The sequence below is a fragment of the Lissotriton helveticus genome, chromosome 2_2, assembly GCF_964261635.1.
Source record: "Lissotriton helveticus chromosome 2_2, aLisHel1.1, whole genome shotgun sequence".
Taxonomy (NCBI): domain Eukaryota; kingdom Metazoa; phylum Chordata; class Amphibia; order Caudata; family Salamandridae; genus Lissotriton; species Lissotriton helveticus.
Window position 1 is genome coordinate 137,053,466 of NC_136060.1, and position 19,391 is coordinate 137,072,856.

The 19,391-nt window shown below is 50.6% G+C and overlaps 1 protein-coding gene across 11 annotated transcripts in view; it reads left to right on the plus strand.

Annotated features, from left to right (window-relative positions):
- Window positions 1-19,391, plus strand: part of FRYL (FRY like transcription coactivator) — a 2,496,013-nt gene that overhangs the window by 2,357,969 nt on the left and 118,653 nt on the right. The window lies entirely within an intron of this gene.

A 19,391-nucleotide genomic window follows, 5' to 3' on the forward strand; every position in this document is an offset into this window, starting at 1 on the left:
CAAAAATCTATTTGAAACAATAGCACAGTTGAAACAGCCTGAATAATATTCCCACCACATATTCGGTCTTTAGTCCCATCTAAGTGTTTTCTTCCGATTACATTGTTTGAAAAAGATGAAGTTCTGTATCAATTTTGTCAAAAAAATAAAAATCTTGGAGTTGCCATCAGCAACCAAGTTCGCTGTTCCGACATCCTGCGCTAGGGCTCCGGGCGCCCCCTGCACTATCCTTTAACATTCTAATCTCCCGCCTCGACTAGCACCCTTAACTACAGCCCCCACTGCACTGGGAGCTCCTGGGCTGACTAAAAAACAACAAACTTAGGACGCTGGGCCAATTATTGTACAGCTACCATTACCGAACCAGAGTCAGCCGGGCCATGAACACTGAGGTCCAGCGTATAAGTCTCTGCGCCCCTCGACCCGTGCAGAGAGGAGAAGCAGCTACCGGGGCTGCTAGGAGAGCAGTCCCGGTCCCCACTTCCACTGCGAATAGTTGGTTAGTGATGCAGGGGAATTGGATGCTCCTCTTAGAAGAAATTAAGTTGGCAGATGTTCTCCTCCACATACGTTAGGATAGGTTTGTATTCTACATGGTGTCTTGAGTGGGGTGGAACTATGCCTGTTAAATTCATATGCACCTTTAGATGATTTTAACTGTATTTTGGACGGAGACATAGATAGGCACACACTCCCAACACCTCATGAAGCTGGGTATGGCTGCCGCATTGGTGGGTATCATCTCGCCCCTCAACAGCGTGGATGTCTAACGATCTATGCATCAGCCACTTAAACAGAACTCCTACTGTTCATCCACTCACAGAACACACAGCAGACTATACAGGATTCAGGTAAATCAGGGAATTCTACACTGGAATCCAAACAGCGCAATACCTGAACTGATTTCTTGTCCAATCACTCCCCCAAACTGATCAGCTCTGTCCCAGCTCTGTGAGCTGGGTCTGCCGTGAAGGCAGACCCAGCGCAGTGCCTGAAGGCTGAGCCCGGCACCTCTACACGATTTAGTGTTCCAAGCAGATATCAATGAAGCCCTAGACACACATCTAGAATGCAATTTGGGATCCATGGGAACACATGCAATTGAATGAGAGGCTCTAAAGGCAGTAGTGAGAGGGGAGTGTATGTCAAAGACGTATGGTAGACACCTACACTTGGCACAGACTCTGACTTTCCAGGCGATACAACAATCAGAATTGCAGGCACAAGAGAGCATTGATCCAGCGACGGTGAGATTCCCCCTGGAGTTTATCTATGAAATAGCGATGACATGCATGGGAATCCCTAGAGAATCATACACCAAAGGAATTCCAAAAGTTCCATAAGGAAGGGGATAAGTTTGGTCGCTTGCTGGCATGGCTCCTAAAACAAGAGGTTTCACCCCGCTGATCTATTTCTGACTAAGCCTGACGGTTCAACGTCAAGGAGTCAGGCCAGCATAAATCAAGCACTAGAAGAATATTCCACACTCCTATATAAGAAACCTGGTGGTAGGAGTCCAAAACCCCCTTGGACAGCCTAGAGATGCAGCGATTCTCCCCAATAGACAGGGTTAACTTCGAACAAGTGATATCTAGAGAGAAAATACTGGCTGCCATAGACAGCCTTTCCTGCGGAAAGGCACAGGGGGAGACTGATTTCTGTCTGAATTTTATCAGACATATGCAGGTATGTTAGAGGCTTTGCCTCCTGTAGGCCTATATTGATGCTAAATGTGAACACAAAAGTGCTCACTAAAATACTAGCCGCTAGACTCTTACCCATACTGAGGAGCCTACATGCACAAGGACCAATGAGGCCTTATTCCAAACTGAATACCCTGATGAACCTCGAACACAAGCGTCATGTAATGGCACTGGTAAACGGTGCCCTTATGGTACTTGGTATTGAAAAGGCCTCAGATTTCCTTAGCTGAGCATAAATAGTTGTGGTCCTTTCCAGAAGGGCTTTTGAAGCCAGATTGTTAGCGTGGATCCACCTCCTATATGGAGAATCGACAGCCAGAGTTAAATCATTGGGCATAATCTCTCAGAAATGGCTGATCGAGAGGGAAACATAAAAGCTCTGCCCACTGTCACTGTTCCTCTTTGCGCTAGCTATGGAGCACCTTGAATTGTGATCAGACTGCGATAGGCAATGCAGCTTGGGAAATGAGGTTGGAGGCAGCCTGACATGTTGTCTCCATGTGTGCCAACAACAAATTTTGATGTACTTGACCCATCCCCAATGGTCTATCCCAGACCTCCTGCTAAAATGGGACACTTTCGCTAAGATCTTGGGCATTCGCATTAACAAATACAAGACTGTACTATACTGTATGGCACGATTAGGTGATACTCCTCACTCAGAATTGTCTGAGTTACGGATCCAATGGTAACTAGACCAATTTCTGTATTTCGGTGTGTGAGTCACCTACACAGCGCTGACCCACGGACAACATAACATTGATCAGGTACTGCAGGGTCTATATGACTCAGTAGCTTTCTGGAGCACCATTACTCTCTATGGATGTATTGAAACTGGACAGGAGGGGAAGGGAGTACTGGGCCTACCAGATTTAGAATTATATCTGATGGACATATCTATCCGCAGATTCCTTAACTTAGAATATCCCCAGGCGTCAGACTGGATCTGGAAAAATGTTTGCAGCAGCACCTCTGCGCACCGGGGGACGCCACCACATGACCCCACCCTGACGTCTTCCACGTACGTGACGTCAGCAAGGTCATAATAATAATCCACATTTGTAAAGCGTGAACAATCACCCGTAAGGGTGTCCAGGCGCTTGGGGCCATCAGGAAGGTTAAGCAAGCTATTGCCCAGAGTCACATGGTGCTGGGCTAATCTGCCGCCACCGCCAGGGATCGAACCGTGATCTCCAGATTCCAGCGTCAGTTGCCTTGGCCGCGGCACACCACCTCTCCCTCACTAAAAAGAAAAGTCATACAAGTCCCTCCCGGTGCGCTGACATCAGTGTCCTTCTTTTCGGCGTGCAACGCGGATCCTGGGTAAGTGGTTCCTCTGGCCTGTTTTCAGGATCCCTTTTCAATGCTTCGCGTCTGGAACAGTGTGCAATGCCTTCGGGCTTTAAAACTTGTACTTCCTGTTTGCGGCAGATGTCCGCGACGAACCAGCATCTTATTTGTATGCGGTGTCTGGGCGAGCACCATGACTCCACGGACTGCGACGCCTGCCAACACCTCAAGCCGGAGTCCCGGCAGGAGCGCCGGATAAAGCTTCTTTGGGCACGGAGTCATCTCGTCCCCTGGCCTCTTCATCGCCAGCAGGTCCCTTTACTTTCAGGTTCCGCCGTTGATCGCCCTCTGGGGCCCGGGGCCATCGTTCGCCACTTGTTGGTAAGCAGAGGCGCATGTCGCCATGGTCCTAGACCTCTCTTTCTTTTGTTGTCGGCGGCACTTATTCCCGGAACATTCCGGACGTGCGCTCCCTACAGTCGCACCCCTGGTATTCACTCAAGCCGGGTGCGGGGCGACTCGGGCCCAAATGGAGGCTTATGCCGCGGCCTTGCAGGCCTCCCTTGGGTCCTCTCCCGTTCCTGGGGTGTCCTCCGGGCCTCCGCTTCTTGCGGGATCCCCATCGGACTCGCCGGTGGGTTCACCCCCGCGCCAATTGAGCCTTTGCCCCCCAGGGACGTCGGAGATGTGGTGTCATCAGAGCGCGGCCCGGCTGGGTCCCCCTCTACGACCGACGGCACCCCTGCTGCACTGCATAGTCCTGCGGGGCTCCCTGTGGCGTCGCAGGTGGTTGCCGGTGCTCAAAGCCTAACTATGAGCACACCCCGGCCTTCCGGGCAAGCAGCCGCCTATCCAGAGCCAGGATCGGCGCTGTTCTGGCGCCATAGACTCTCCTCCCACGCTCCGTCTACACTTCTTTCTCCGAATTCGGAGCTTGTTGAGGTGGAGTCGGTGCTGGTGAGTTGCCGGAGGCTTGCCTCGCCGGCTCCAGCGCCTTCTCCTTCTTCCGAAGGGGAGCTTGTCGTGGTTTCGGCACCGAATGGTACTGACTCGATGCCGGATGGAGCTGGGTTGGCGCCTGATGAGGCACGATTGGCGCCTTAAAACGTTTTGGCACTGCGTTGACGCCGGTTTGTTGACTCTTCTCCGGAAGTCTCTGGAGAGAGATTGGCATCGCCGGATGTATTCTTTGCTGTGCCCCCCCTTAAAATTTGTGGAGCCTGCTCAGGAGCCCCCAGACCTGGCAGGCTCTTCGCCCCCTCAAGAGCCCCGTCAGGATCCTCATTCTTCAATGGAGCTCCCTTCTGTAGGGCATTGGTCGTACCCTCAGTGTCTTGGGAGGGTTAGCTTACAGTCCTCCCCTACTGATGAGCTGCTGTCCCCTCCACGGAGGGCTACCGAGGCTAGTGCAGCTTTTCTGAGAGTGGTCTCCCTGGCCACTTGCATTTTGAACATGCAACCCCCTTCATCCCCCTTGTCTGTGGACCCTCTGCTTGAGGTCCTTCACCGTGGGTCCGGGAATGTGGAGCCGCTTCTGCCCTTTGAAGCTTCCCTTTATGATGCCCTTTTGAGTACCTGGGTTTGGCCTGCTTCATGTGATCCGGTAGCTTGTTCAGTTTTGGACCGCCACCGTCCTGCTCCACATGAGCCTGTTTGCCTTTTTTGTGCACCCTGTTGTGCAGAGGTTTGTTTTTCAAACTACCTTCCCTGCCCCGACTAATGCTTCCTCCCTCCCATGAGTCCAGATGGCTTGAGTCATGGGGTCGGAACATCTTTGCCTCCACTAGTGCTGCCCTGCGGTCCTTAAAGTGTTTTGGCTCAGGCTACCTCTGCCCTTTGGGACTCTGCAGAGTCTTTGCTTTCTGCCACCTCTGAAGGCGATCGTGTTGACCTCCTTCATCTCCTCCGGGATGGCTGTGACCTTGCTCGGCCTTGGATGCTGCGGATTCCTTAGGCCGGGCTATGGCTGGTTCTCTTGCCTTACGGCGTCATGCTAGGTTGCAAGATAGCGTCTTCCCTGAGAATATCTGGGAGCGACTGGTTGATTTACCTTTTGATGGAGTTTTGCTGTTTGATGCTCACGCCAAATTGGCGGTTCAGTGCCTCCTTGCAGGCTTTCACCCTCCCACTTAGTCCTGTCTTCCGTGGTGGTACCTTTTCATTTAGCATCCTTTAGATGCGTTTGGTGTTTTAAATGGACAGTAAGCCGTAGGTCTTCTTTTCGTACTGTTGAGGGTGATTACCTTATTATTGGCATCCTTTGGATGCATTTTGCTTGAGTTGACAGTTGGCCTGCTGTGGCAGCGTTCCACAGGTTGTTGTGTCTGGTCCTCTGACTGGTTTGCCATAAGAAGTGTTCCCCATTTTTTACGGTGTGCATACTCCATGTGGGGTACTTGTATGCCATTATATAGCTCTGCTTATCTCAACTGGGCCTAGAGATCCTGTGGGCTCTAGGCGTCACCTGGTGCTGTTATATTCCGTTGTACGGTGATCAATGTTTTGCCCTGGTGCCATCTTCTGTACGCCTTGGGATGTCTTGCTTTTTGCCTGTTTCACCGTGTTTCTCTTCTATGCGGCTACTGCCTGCCATTACTGTACTAGGTGTGCCCCTATACGGATATATATATATATATATATTTCCACATGTGTACTCCTGCTGCCACGCCACGCCATCAATCCTCGGCTGACCAACTAGCAAGAACACGGAAGACCCAGAGTGCTAGTGAGTTTTTTATTTAGCAGCACACCACGGCAGGATATATATATATATATATATATATATATATATATATATATATATATATATATATATATATATATATATATATATATATATATATCCATATCCTACTGGCGATAGCCAGTAGGTATATATAGTTAGGATTGTTTTCCATAGGGAAGTCGTAACATTCTATTGGGAATAACTTTGGCGCCGGTTGAGGAATCTTCCTGAAATTGTGCTTAACTTTGCCTCGCGGCGCTCCGGTCCTTCCCGGAAAGTTTGGGGGGGATTCGTCAAACTGGGGCCGAGATAAAAGGGGGGTCCCAAAACGTGTTTTCCCCCATGTTAATTTCCATAGGGCGGTTGGACTCACTTTTAGCCCGAACGGCTGAATGGTTTTCCACCAAACTTGGCAAAATTGTAGGGACTGGTAGCCCGATGTGCCTTTGCTATGTCTCAAGATATGTGCTCCAGTGGATTTTGAGTAATTTAGGTTCAAAAAAATATATATATCTATAGCAGCTTACCCGTGAGCTTACCCGTACGCTTACCGTACCCGTACCGTACGCACACGTACGCGTACCTCTAGTGCGCCAGCTGCATGCTGATTGGCTGCCACTGTCTGTCAACACTCTAAAACAGAAATTGTGGGCAGCCATCTTGTGCCTCGGTAGACTGAGGTACAGGAAAGCAGAAAAACAAATGTGTAGAACTCAAAAAGGGGGCAGGGTAGAAGCACCCTGACCCCCTAGACCTACTCAGGGGGTCCCACAAGGACCCCCCAAGGCAAAAAAAAAGATTTTTTTTGTTTTTAAAGTCGCGGGGTACGTGTACCGTACGCGCACGGTATGCGTACCCCGACTTTTAAAGTCTTTTGTGGGACCCCCTGAGCAGGCCTAGGGGGTCAGGGTGCTTCTACTCTGGCCCCTTTGCGAGTTTCACACCTTTGTTTCACTGCTTTCTTGTGCCTTGGTTCTAACAAGGCACAAAATGGCTGCCAACACTTCCTGGTTTTGAGTGTTGACAGACAGTGGCAGCCAATCAGCATGCCTTCCCGAGATGCATGGTCATTGGCTGTCAACACTTCTAACCAGGAGGTGTTGGCATCCATCTTGTGCTAGTGTTGACATACAGTGACAGCCAATCAGCATGCCTTCCCGAGAAAGCTGCATGCTCATTGGCTGTCAACACTTCTAACCAGGAAGTGTTGGCATCCATCTTGGGTCTTAGTAGACTGAGGCACAAGAAAGCAGAAAAACAAACGTGTAGAACACAAAAAGGGGGCAGGGTAGAAACACCCTGACCCCTTAGGGCTGCTCAGGTGGTCCCACTAGGATATTAATATATTTAAACGTTATCCGCTAATAGAATTAGCATTTAAAAAACCTTTGAAATTCACTGAAAAAACCATAGGTTTCAGGCCTTATATAGTTAGGAATTAGCATTTAAAAAACCTTTGAAATTCACTGAAAAAACCATAGGTTTCAAGCCTTATATAGTTAGGAATTAGCATTTAAAAAACCTTGCGAATCCTATTCACATATGAAGTCATCCTACTCACTTATGCAAACAATGGATCATACTTACATATTTACTTAGCAAAACACTTATACAAACACCAATTCTTCTATTCATTTAGATAGTAAGTCATACTTAGTGAATTATCACACAATCATTGTGTCTTATGTATACTTATTTATATACAACAACTGACACATACACTGCCTTTTATTTTTTAGTTTGTTGGACCATTACCTTTGAGAAATATATTTGCTCATCACCACACCCATAAAGAGATTCCCTCACCCAAACTGTTAGAACATGTAGTTTTAACTTCATATATCTACTGAATCAACTATTCACACATCTTTGGACAGTCACACACCCCCCACCGAAACACACACACTTTCACACTCCCATACAAATACTCAGTTAACTAATCAATAACTAATATAGACTTTCACATAGCTAGTAACCAACTGTAGAATCAGTTTACACAACAACTGACAAAGTGATACAGATATTCACACAGTTTAGTCACTATCCACTATATTTAGTGAGACATTATAAATTGGTCAAGTAAACAGTCAATTACACTGCTACTAAATCCTCCATCCAAATATTTATTCATATATATCCACTCATTCTTCAATGTAAATTGCTATATATATAATGCATATTAAATAACGAAGCAAACCACATTCACTGGATGATGTCATCAGTGATGTCATCAGTGATGTCATTGAGATGTCATCAGTGATGTCACTGACCATGTCATGAATGATCTAATATGTGACATCATCAGCAGTGGATTGCGGGTGCGCGAAATATAGTTAGTACAACTAACTATATAGGAGCAATTTCAATGGTTTTGTATGAGTAAAATGTCCAGCTAACTAGAACACCACTAAAACTTATAGTTTTTTGAGTGAATTTCAAAGGTTTTTTAAAAGCTAATTCCTAACTATATAACTCCTGAAACCTATGTTTTTTTCAGTGAATATATATAATTATGATATTATGAACTTGGTGCAACCCACTGAGGCAACACAGATTTGAGCTGAACTGCAAGTACCAGAAGGCACTCTGTTGCCGAAGCCGAGTCAGGCTTAAGGACACGCCCATGGAGGTGGACTTGATTAAATAAATGCAGGTGTTCTAACTCCAAGCGCCCATGTTCATTATTTCTGGAGGCTCGTGATCAAGGGCGTTGGCCCGAAACATGTTGAGCTCCATTTGCCGTTGGATGGCTGTTTGTCAAGTCTGTTGGGGCCCTCGCTGAAATGACGTTTAACTCTGGGTGGCCTCCTCACTTTGGGCAACCTGTTTTGAAATGTTTTAGCGGCCAGGCTCGGTCGCGAGGATGGCCCGCCGCAGAGATGCGGATCCTGGTACCTGGGAAAACACCGACTGTCGTAAGGAGCAGAGTTTGTCTACACGAGGGGTTGCTGAATCCGACAGACTTACCTTTCTGCTTTCCTCGGACCCACTGGGGATTTTAATTATGATATTATGAACTTGGCGCAACCCACTGAGGCAACACAGATTGGAGCTGAACTGCAAGTACCAGTCGGCACTCTGTTGCCGAAGTCGAGTCAGGCTTAAAGACACGCCCATGTAGGCGGACTTGATTAAATAAATGCAGGTTTTCTAACTCCAAGCGGCCATGTTCATTATTTCTGGAGGCTCGTGATCAAGGGCGTTGGCCTGAAACATGTTGAGCTGCATTTGCCGTTGGATGGCTGTTTGTCAAATCTGTTGGGGCACTTGCTGAAATGACGCTTAACTCTGGGTGGACTCCTCACTTTGGAATAAATATATATATATATTCAATGACCCTAAAGCATTTAGAGCGCACTCGCTGCTTTTGAAACCGAAGTTTTATTGCTGGCATACAACAGTACTTGAATTCGGTGAAGCGTTTTACTGCCGACGCGTTTCGAGGACCACCTCTTCTTCCGGGGCCTGCTTCACGACTGTTTTACAGAGTTCTTTTTGTGGGACCTTGATACACTGCATGCCAATTAACCCCAGAGCGCACTCGCTGCTTTTGAAACCGAAGTTTTATTGCTGGCATACAACAGTACTTGAATTCGGTGAAGCGTTTTACTGCCGACGCGTTTCGAGGACCACCTCTTCTTACGGGGCCTGCTTCACGACTGTTTTACAGAGTTCTTTTTGTGGGACCTTGATACACTGCATGACAATTAACCCCGCCTTTAGTAGGTGTGTACTTGGTAGTTACTTACTTGATTAGAACAGTGCATGCTGGGTAACATAGTCCGTTCACACAAGATAATTTAGCCTATAGTAGGTTCTGTAATCAGTCATTTTCTGCACATTTCTCTTCCTTGGTAGGACATCCGATTTCGAAACGTTGTTATTAAAAGCCCAAAAGCAGCACTCGCTGTTGAAGAAAGTTTCTTCCTCGCAGCCTCCTATGTGTTTAAAGGACGGTGCGCTCAGCGCGGCAAGGGCACCGCGTCTGTATTATGTTTCTCAATGGCCCTAAAGCATTTCGGCCGTGAACCGCTTCACCGAATTCAAGTACTGTTGTATGCCAGCAATAAAACTTCGGTTTCAAAAGCAGCGAGTGCGCTCTAAATGCTTTTGGCCATTGAGAGAGATATATATATATATATATATATATATATATATATATATATATATATATATATATATATATATATATATATATATATATATATATATATATATATCCATGCTCGAAAGTGTCCACCTTTGAGTAGCACGCGAACAGCAGCTTGGTTTATGTATAGGTGAGGACGGGGATCCACTCGTAGACGCCGCTCTGTACGGGATCTGCCCGACTCGTTTCGAAGCTCCATATGCTTCTCTTCAGGGGCTTTAACTGAAGTGGTGTGCGCAACCGCCGACCCACTTCTCCATTTTATATATAACACACCCACCGATGAGAGGCTCAAATGAGTCTGTGCATTCTGGGAAGTGTGGTCCGGGAAGCACACAATCAAGTCCTGAATGGACTCCACAAGTGGGCTCGTCCTCGATTCCAAGTACGACTGCTGCTTCACTTTAGTGACCCCCAGGGTACCGGGGCGGTGCATACTCCGCGGCTGGACGGCCGCGTATAAGTCAATGCTCGAAGGTGTCGACCTTTGAGTAGCACGCGAACAGCAGCTTGGTTTATGTATAGGTGAGGACGGGGATCCACTCGTAGACACCGCTCCGTACGGGATCTGCCCGACGCGTTTCGAAGCTCCATATGCTTCTCTTCAGGGGCTTTAACTGAAGCGGTGTGCGCAACCGCCGACCCACTTCTCCATTTTATATATAACACACCCACCGATGGGAGGCTCAAATGAGACTGTGCATTCTGGGAAGTGTGGTCCGGGAAGCACACAATCAAGTCCTGAATGGACTCCACAAGTGGGCTCGTCCTCGATTCCAAGTACGACTGCTGCTTCACTTTAGTGACCCCCAGGGTACCGGGGTGGTGCATACTCCGCGGCTGTACGGCCACGTATAAATCAATGTTTATACGGCTCCGCGACCGTCGTCAGCGTCGTGATCACCGGGATGACGTTGTCGGAGTACTTAGCCGCCGCCCTCGCGCTCTGACGTCCGTTCTTACTTTTTTGCGCACCAGCAAGCGCAGATCCGAGAAGAGCTAGTACCCTACTCACTTTTTGACTAACTTTGTGGCCTATTGTGGCTATCTTTTTCGAGTCAATTCGACTCCTGGTACCTGTAGGGATGCCTGGATTTAAACCATGCGACCCCTGTCACCGCCTGATGTCGGTGACCGACCCCCACCGCCGGTGTCTCTACTGCCTAGGGGCCGACCACGACAACGACCACGACAACAAGTCGGGCCCGAATGCCGAGCCTTGACGTCAAAGGTTAGGCGGGAGCGGTGTAGGAAGGTGGATACCTGACTATGGTTACCCCAGATTTTTTGCCTAGTGTTTAGCTGGTTTTCGACTTAGCCTGGGGCCCTGATTAGCAGGATCCCAGGCCAACTATCTGCTCTCACTGTAAAATGGACTCCATGTACTCTAGGTACATCTCCATTTGGATATTAGGTCACCTTATGAGCCCCTGTATAGTGTACTATAGGTACCCAGGGCATAGGTGCATCCAAGGCCTACCAGGGGCTGCAGCATGTATTTTGCTACCCCTGGCTGGCCACCCAAACTGACACAACTGGCTGATCACTCAGCTGGGGCAAGGTCGTGTAATCACCCCTTGCTTAGGTATAGTATCCCTATACCTACCTTATATATATAGACACACAGTAACCTATAAGTCACTCCTATGGCAGGCCTTAACAATCCTGGAGGCAGAGTGCTTGGTTATGTGTGGGATGCTGAGCCTGTCTGCAACTTTCGGAACCATGTCCTTATAGCTGTTCTATGATATTGCCATACCATATACTCTTAAGTGCATTATAATCCTCGCGGTTGAATGCTAACTTTGGTTTGGCTTTATCTAAACATGTCGTGTAAGGTGTCATACACTTTGGAATACTACCCCCACTTCTGGCGACGGGGGTAGCATTCCACCCTTCTAGAGGGAGAAGACATGTTAAAACTACTGTACCCGGTTAAAGTTAACCAGAGCCCCAGCATCAAAAAATGGATGCTGCTGCCACAGACACAAGTCTGACCTCCTGCTGCTGGGAGTCCTTCCAGTCACGGAGGTTTGGACAATAGGTTTCCTGCCTGGAGAGGTGCGAGCACCACCCCAGACAGGACTTTGTGTATTGGGACAGGGAGGGCTAAATAGATTGAGACACTGCCTGGGGCACACTTGGTGCTCCATGCATACCCCAGTTAAAACCGGTTGCTGGGGCACTCTAGCCCCAGCTCTGGTGCGAAACTGGACAAAGGAAAGGGGGTGTAACCACCCCACTTCCTGGTCCCACCCATAGGATGGACCTAGGAACTAATCCAGACCCTTTTAGCTGTATAAAGGTAGGAGCTGTGTCCTTGGACTTTAGATTTGATCCTGAACTGAAACTTGAAACGAAACTCTGGACCTTCGACGTTCTGCTGAAGCTGAAGACTGAAGAATCTCCCTTGTGGCCAAGGAATGACCACCCTGGGCAACCAGGCACCTTCCAGCAAATCAACGGCTTGCTTTGTCGACGTGCTCGCCGGAACCCGAGCACAGAGCCTGACAAGACCCAGACTTCCAGACCTCTCTGACCCTCTTCACGACTGCAGCATAGCTGAGATCCGTGGAGGCGACGAGACACGTGGGACCGGACATCTTGAAGAGCCTGCAACTTGCTAACTGTGCAGCTCCTGAGGCATCTTTGAAGCTGTGCACTGGGGATTGAGAAGCCCCGAATCCGCGCTCCACCTGCACCGAAGATCAGCCCTCCACACTCCACGAGTTCTGCGTGGGGCCCTTTTGCTTGTGTTCTCCGCGACGCGTTGTCCGGTTGCTGGCCCGTTGGCTTGTAGCCTCTGTGACGACAATCCTTTTGAACCAACTCGCTGGTCTGGTTGCTCCAGCCCGGCCCTTGCCTCCCTGCAAAGGTGAAGCACCTCAGACCTTGCTGGTCTGCACCAGAAGCCTTCTTTGAATCCTGCGTGGGTTGCCTTTGCCAAGGCTTGTTGACTCCAATCCGGCAGTCAACCCCTCCATCTGCGAGAACCTTCGTGGGACAGCTCGCCTCCAGCACCTGGTCATCCTCGACGCCTCCTGGTCCGCGTGGCTGAAGAGACAAGCTTCACGACAGCACTCCTCGACGTCGTCTGGTTCCTTCCTGGTTCCACCCGGTCACTGGCTAGTGACCCAGACTCTGTCCCCTCTGCTTTCAGGTCCTCTTCATCCTCGATCCATTCTTTGATCCACCTGGACATCTTCCTCCTGGTCGCCTACAGCATCTTTCTTCACAGGCTCCATATACATCTTCACACCTATGCACCCGCCGTCCGTGGGTGAGGTAACGCGAGTATTTCGGTGCTCCCAAGGGTATTGACTATCCAAGTGTCTAGGTTTTTAGTGGTTTCCTTCTAGCTAAACCGAAAGTGTCCTAAATCCTCTTTATCTAAGTTCCCATTGACTTTACATTGACTCTCGCGTGTGGGTAAAGACTCTGCACGCCCCACCTGTGGGCCTCCTACTTCTAAACTAAGGTTCAGATAGTGTAGCCCCAGATGCCCTAGGCCTTTCCTTTTCTCGAGACGTGGTACTTATACCACTTTCTTAATATATGGTTTGCTTCGCCCCTAGGGCCTTACTGTAAATTGTGCAACTTAACGTATTCTGACTAAGTATTTTGGTATGTGCTTTTGCCTCTGATCTCATAAAGAGGTCAGAGGAGTGTGTTAGTAAATAAATACATATATATTTTATATATATCCTGTGTGGTGTCCTTTCATTTGATATTCAAGGGGTTACATATGGTTAAACAGCTGGCTTTACACGCCCTCAAGAGTCTTTTAGCCTAAGACTGTTCTGTCCACGCTACCACAAGGATAGCTGATCTATAAGGTTGACTTACAACCATCACCATAAGGGTTGTTTGGGCTGGTGCAAGGTGTTCACTAGAATAGTGAAGATCATATACCAGGCCAACTTCTCACAAGCAGTCCTGCAAGCTACTAGAGATCTGGAAGCCGGCTCCGCGACGCTCGAGGTCCCGGTCGTGAAGCCGGAGCCTGCACCGTTCGTTGGGCTCCAAGTCCTCGCATTCAGGTAAGTCGAGGCACTCTAAAAAGAAGTCAAAGAAGCGACATCGCTTTTCTGACTCCCCTCGCGCGACTTATCTGAGGGTTCCGGTGGCACCACCCACACGGCTCCGCTGGAGCCGCAGGCATCGCGTCCGCTCCTATACCCTTCGGTCCCTGGACTGCATGCGACGCTGGAGGAGGTACGTGATTTCCTCATGGCCATGAGGACTCACTTCCCTCCGTCGAGGCCTGCCGGTGTGCCTTCGGCCCCCGCAGACACGACAAGGGGGCCCTAGCGAGCCGGCGGCTTCGACGCAGTCGTCGACTTCGATCCAGACGTCGCAGGGCCCCGGGGGATCCCGGTCGACGCCAGTTGACCTCACGACTCCTCCGCTGGTGCTGACCCTGGCGCCATCCTTCGACGACGCCGTCCCCGGTTTCAATCCGGCATCGGAGCGGCACCGCTCGGCACCGTCTCCGGTGTCGGTGGGTGAGCAATTCATCTATGACCCGGCTCCGTCATTCCTGCCTGTTTATCAGGACATGGATGAAGGGGAGGACTGGGAGGGGTCTGAGGACCCTCTGGCACACCAGTGCCAGTTGAGTCAGGACTGGACAGACAAGCTGGGCCAGTGGACTTGACACTTCGCCTGACACTGGCTTAATTTCTCCTCCCTCCGTGGCTACGGAGGAGGGTGCTACCTATGGTGTGGTGTTGCGCAGGGCAGCCAAGGCCTTGTCTCTTGAACTCCCTGCTGCGGCTGTGAGAACTAATCTCCTCACCGAGGTGCTTCAGCCGCCAGTAAGCTCTTCGGAGCCTCTGCTGCCATTCAATGAGGCCCTCACAGACGTTCTGATGGGTACCTGGTCCAAGCCCTCCACAGTGCTCCCTGTAGATCGGAACTTGGCCCGACGCCACTGACCGGCTCCGGGCGACCCCTGCTTTCTGTCCGTACACCCCACCTCCGAGAGCGTGGTGATTCTGGCCTCTACGTCCCAGACCGCATTCCTGACTGCCCCTCCAGATCGGGAATCCAAAAGGTTTGACCAGATTGGGAAGAAACTGTTCTACTCACTTGGTCTGGGGTTGCGGTCTATCAACACCGCTTGCCTTTTGGGCCGTTACACCCACTCTTTGTGGGGCACGGTTGCGGACGTCCTGCCCTAGTGTCCGGAGAAGGCCCAGGCACGGCTCACCCAAGCTCTTGCTGAGGGACGGGATGCAGCACGTTATTCCATCAGATGTGGCCTTGATACCACGGACTCGCTGGGCAGAGCGATTTCCACGACGGTGGCGATCCGTCATCACGCCTGGCTGAGGTCTGCCAATTTTTCGGGGGATATCCAGTCCATGCTCATGGACATGCCCTTTGATGGCCGTCGCCTTTTCGGCGACAAAGCAGACAGTGCGTTTGAGCGTTTCAAGTACTCCAGGGCTACGGCCAAGTCCTTGGGCCTGTCGGGCCAGTGCTAGCAGCCTTCTGTTTTTCACCCCTTTCGTGGCCAAGGAAGGGGCGCGGCCACACATTCGTCCAGCCACGCAGAACCAACCTCAACGGGGACGTGGTAACCGCCGTGGTGGTGCAGGGGGACAGAGGCCTGGTCAGTCCTCATCCACTCCCGCAGCATCTGCCTCAAAGCCTTTCTAGTCCGAGCTTTCAGGCCCATTCAACGCCAGTGGGGGCAGGGTATGCCATCACCTCCTCCACTGGCGTACCATCACTCTGGACAGGTGAGTGCTGCAAATCGTCCGAAGGGGCTACTCCTTACCCTTCGAGGCGACCCCTACAGCCATGCAAAGGCAGTACAACCGCATGTCAAGGGATCACTTGCAGCTTCTGCAGGAGGAAGTTACGGCCCTCTTGGCCAAGGGTCGAGCGCGTTCTTGGGCCAGAAGCTGGATGTGGTTGCTACTCCCACTACTTTCTGGTTCCCAAGTAGGGCAAAGGGGGCCTGCGCCATATTTGGACCTCCGGAGCGTCAACGGCTTCCTCCTCAAAGAGAATTTCAAGATGCTGACTTTAGCTCAGGTCCTGGCGGCCCTGGACCCTGGAGCCTGGATGGTAGCGTTGGACTTGCAGGATGCATGTTAACGGTAGGCCACGGGCACTTTCAGTTTACCGTGCTCCCCTTCGGCCTCACCAGTGCCCCTCGGGTGTTCACGAAAATGATGGCGGTGGTCGCAGCTCATCTGCGCAGATCAGGGGGTTTCAGTCTTACCCTATCTTGACGACTGGTTGTTAAAGGCGGGCTCGCCCCAGACAGCCGTCTCCCACCTCCAGACTACGGCCGATCTCCTGCACTCGCTGGGGTTCTCCATTAACGTACCAAAGTCACACCTGTGCCCCTCTCAGAAGCTCCTCTTCATCGGAGCAGTTCTGGACTCGCCGCAGTTTCGGGTTTATCCTCCCAGCAGCGAGTTCGGGATATTCAGGCTCTGATTCCTATCTTTCAGCCTTTATCCCGAGTTTCTTTCAGCCTGACGCTGCGGCATCCTGTTAGTACATCACGCCAGGTGGCGGAAGCGGGCTCTGCAGTGGGACTTGAAGTTCCAGTGGGCACAGCATCAGGGCAACCTGTCCTACCACGTCCTGATCTCGGAGGGCACTGCAAGACAGTTGCAGTGGTGGCTCATGGACCGTGATTGGTGTAGGAAGGTAGATCCCTGACTATGTTTGCCCCCAACTTTTTGCCTGGTGTTTTGCTGGTTTTCTGACTTAGTTGACCTGGGGCCCTGCTATTCAGGACCCCAGGCCCACTGCTCTCTCTGTTAAAATGGATTCCATGTACCCTAGGTACCTATCTGATTGGATACTGAGTCACCTTATCAGTCCCTGTATAGTATACCTTAGGTATCCAGGGCATAGGTGTACCCAGGGCCTACCAGGGGCTGAAGCACGTATTATGCCACCCCTGGCTGGCCATCCAAAACTGACACAACTGGCTGCTTGACAGCTGGGGCAAGGTGGTGTAATCACCCTTTGCTTTAGATATAGTATTCCTATATCTAACCCTAAAATGGACACATATATTCCTATCAGTCACTCCTATGGCAGGCCTTATCAATCCTGAAGGCAGAGTGCTTGGAATAATGTGAAATGGTGCTCTGGCATGAGCTGAGCCCGTTTGCAGCTTGCGGAACCAAGTCCTAATAGCTGTTCCATGATAACGCTATACCATATACTCTTAAGTGCATTATGTACCTCGCGGTCAAATGCTAACTTTCGTATAACATTATCAAAACATGTCGAGTAAGGTGTCATACGAATTGGAATACTAACCCCTCGCCAATCCTGGCGACGGGGTTAGCATTTCACCCTTCTAGAGGGACACGACATGTATGTAACTGTGAACCCCGGTTAAAGCTAACTCAAGCCTCAGCTCTACAAAATGGATGCTGCCACCGAGACACAAGTCTGCCCTCCTGCTGCTGGGAGTCCTTCCAGCAACGGAGGCCTGGACAAAGGGTTTACTGTCAGGGGCGGTGCCAGCACCATCCCAGACAGGATTTTGTGTATCCCAGGTAGGCAGGGCTTTAGAGGAAGGTGACTGCAAGTGGCACCCCGGTGCTCACTGTGCATAGGCCGGCTCAAACCAGTTCTGGGGGCACACCAGCCCCTGAGCTGGGGAGAGACCGGACAAAGGAGAGGGGTGTAACCACCCCCCTCCTAGTCCCACCCTTAGGGCAGGACTTAGTCGCGTGCCAGCCCCTTTTCTCAGGATAAAGGTAGGAGTAGGCCCCCTTCCAAACTAGATCATCTTTGAATCCTGAAACTACTTTCTACGAAAGGAACTCAAGACTTCTTCCCAAGATTTCTCCCTTGTGACTAAGGAGTAGTCACCCTGCACCCGCAGGCACCATCCAAGCATCGCGATTTGCTGTAAGTCTCTCCTCCGGATCAAGACTGCCCAGCTCGACGAGAACCGGCTTCCCTGGCACCTCTGACCTCTACCTGCATCATCAGCCCAGCTGAGATTCGTGGGTGTGACGAGACCTCGAGAGACCGGCCATCTTAAGGACTGCACGACGCTTGCCCAGCACGACCACCGAGGGATCCTCGAGTGAGTGCTTTAGGGGTTGAGAAGCCCTAACCCTGAGCAGCTCCAGCACCGAAGTCCAGCCCCCCAGCATCCACGAGATGTGCGTGGGGCCCTTCTGCTCTTTGCTGCTCACCGCGTTGTCCGGCTACTTGCCTGCTGGCTTGTGGCCCTCTTGACGACACACCACGATGACAACACCGCTGGTCTGGTTGCTCCAGACTGGCCCTTGCTCCCCTCCAACAGAGGAGCACCCCGGACCCTCCTGGTCCACTCCAGACGCCATTTTGAGTCCACCGCGTGGGCTTGCATTTGCCAAGAGTTGTTGCCCCAATCCTGGGTCCAGCGACGTCGACAGCAGATACCTTCGTGGGACAGCTCGCACCTCCATCCTGGTCGCCGACAACGACTCCTGGTCCGAGAGACTGCAGAGCCCAGCGTCGCCCACTCACCTGGTCGAGGTGACTTCGTCCGGTGCCATCCTGGTGCCCACCTAATCACTGGCTAGTGATTCAGAACTTGATCCCCTCTGCTTACAGGTCTCCTTCTTCACCGATCCAGGCTTGGATCCCTCCGAATCTCTTCACTGGTCGCCTGCCAGCAACTTCTTCATTCAGGCTCCATAGACTGCAACGAGGTTTCCCGACGTCTTTTCAGACCTATGCAGCCGCAGCCCCTGGGCTAGGTAACCTGAGCATTTCGGTGCTCCAGCATAGCTTAACTATCTAAGTGTCCAGATCCTTTTTCGTTTCAGCTCTATCTAGTCGGATTCGTCCGATAACACTAACTTTACGAAATCTAGCATCCCTAGACTTTGTTCCGCATCCCGCGTGAGAGTGCACACTCTGCACCCGATCCCCCTAGGCCTCCTGCTAGTAATCTAAAGGTTCAGTAGTACAGTCCTAGCGATCCCAAAGCCTCTGAGATTAGTTACTTACCTGCTAGTATTTCGCATTCCACTTTTGTAGTATATGGTTTTTCGTGCCCCTCGTGCATTTGTGTAAATTGTGCGACTTTCAGTATTTTCGTAAGAGTTTTGTTGTGTGCTTAGCACCCTGTCCTCATAAAGAGTCCAGGGTTGTTGTGTTATAAATAAATATCCTTTTATTTTCATAACAACTTGTGTGGTGTCCTTTCACTTGGTGTTCAAGGGGTAAATGTGATGGTAAAACAGCTGGCTTAACACGCCCTCTAGAGTTTAGCCTAAAGACTGCTCTTGTCCATGCTACTAGGATAGCTGGTCTATCAGGTTGACTTACAACCAATCATCAATAAGGGTTATTTGGACTGATACATAGTGATCACTAGAATAGTGAGCACTGCATATCAGGCCAACTTCTCACAATTGGGTCAGTGGCAGATCCCTCTCCCAACCCCAACCGGAGCACACAGCGGCCTCCTGGGATGGTGGCCACATGGGAGAGGTGGAGTTCCGGCTCCATATCAACCTACTGGAGCTGCAGGTGATCC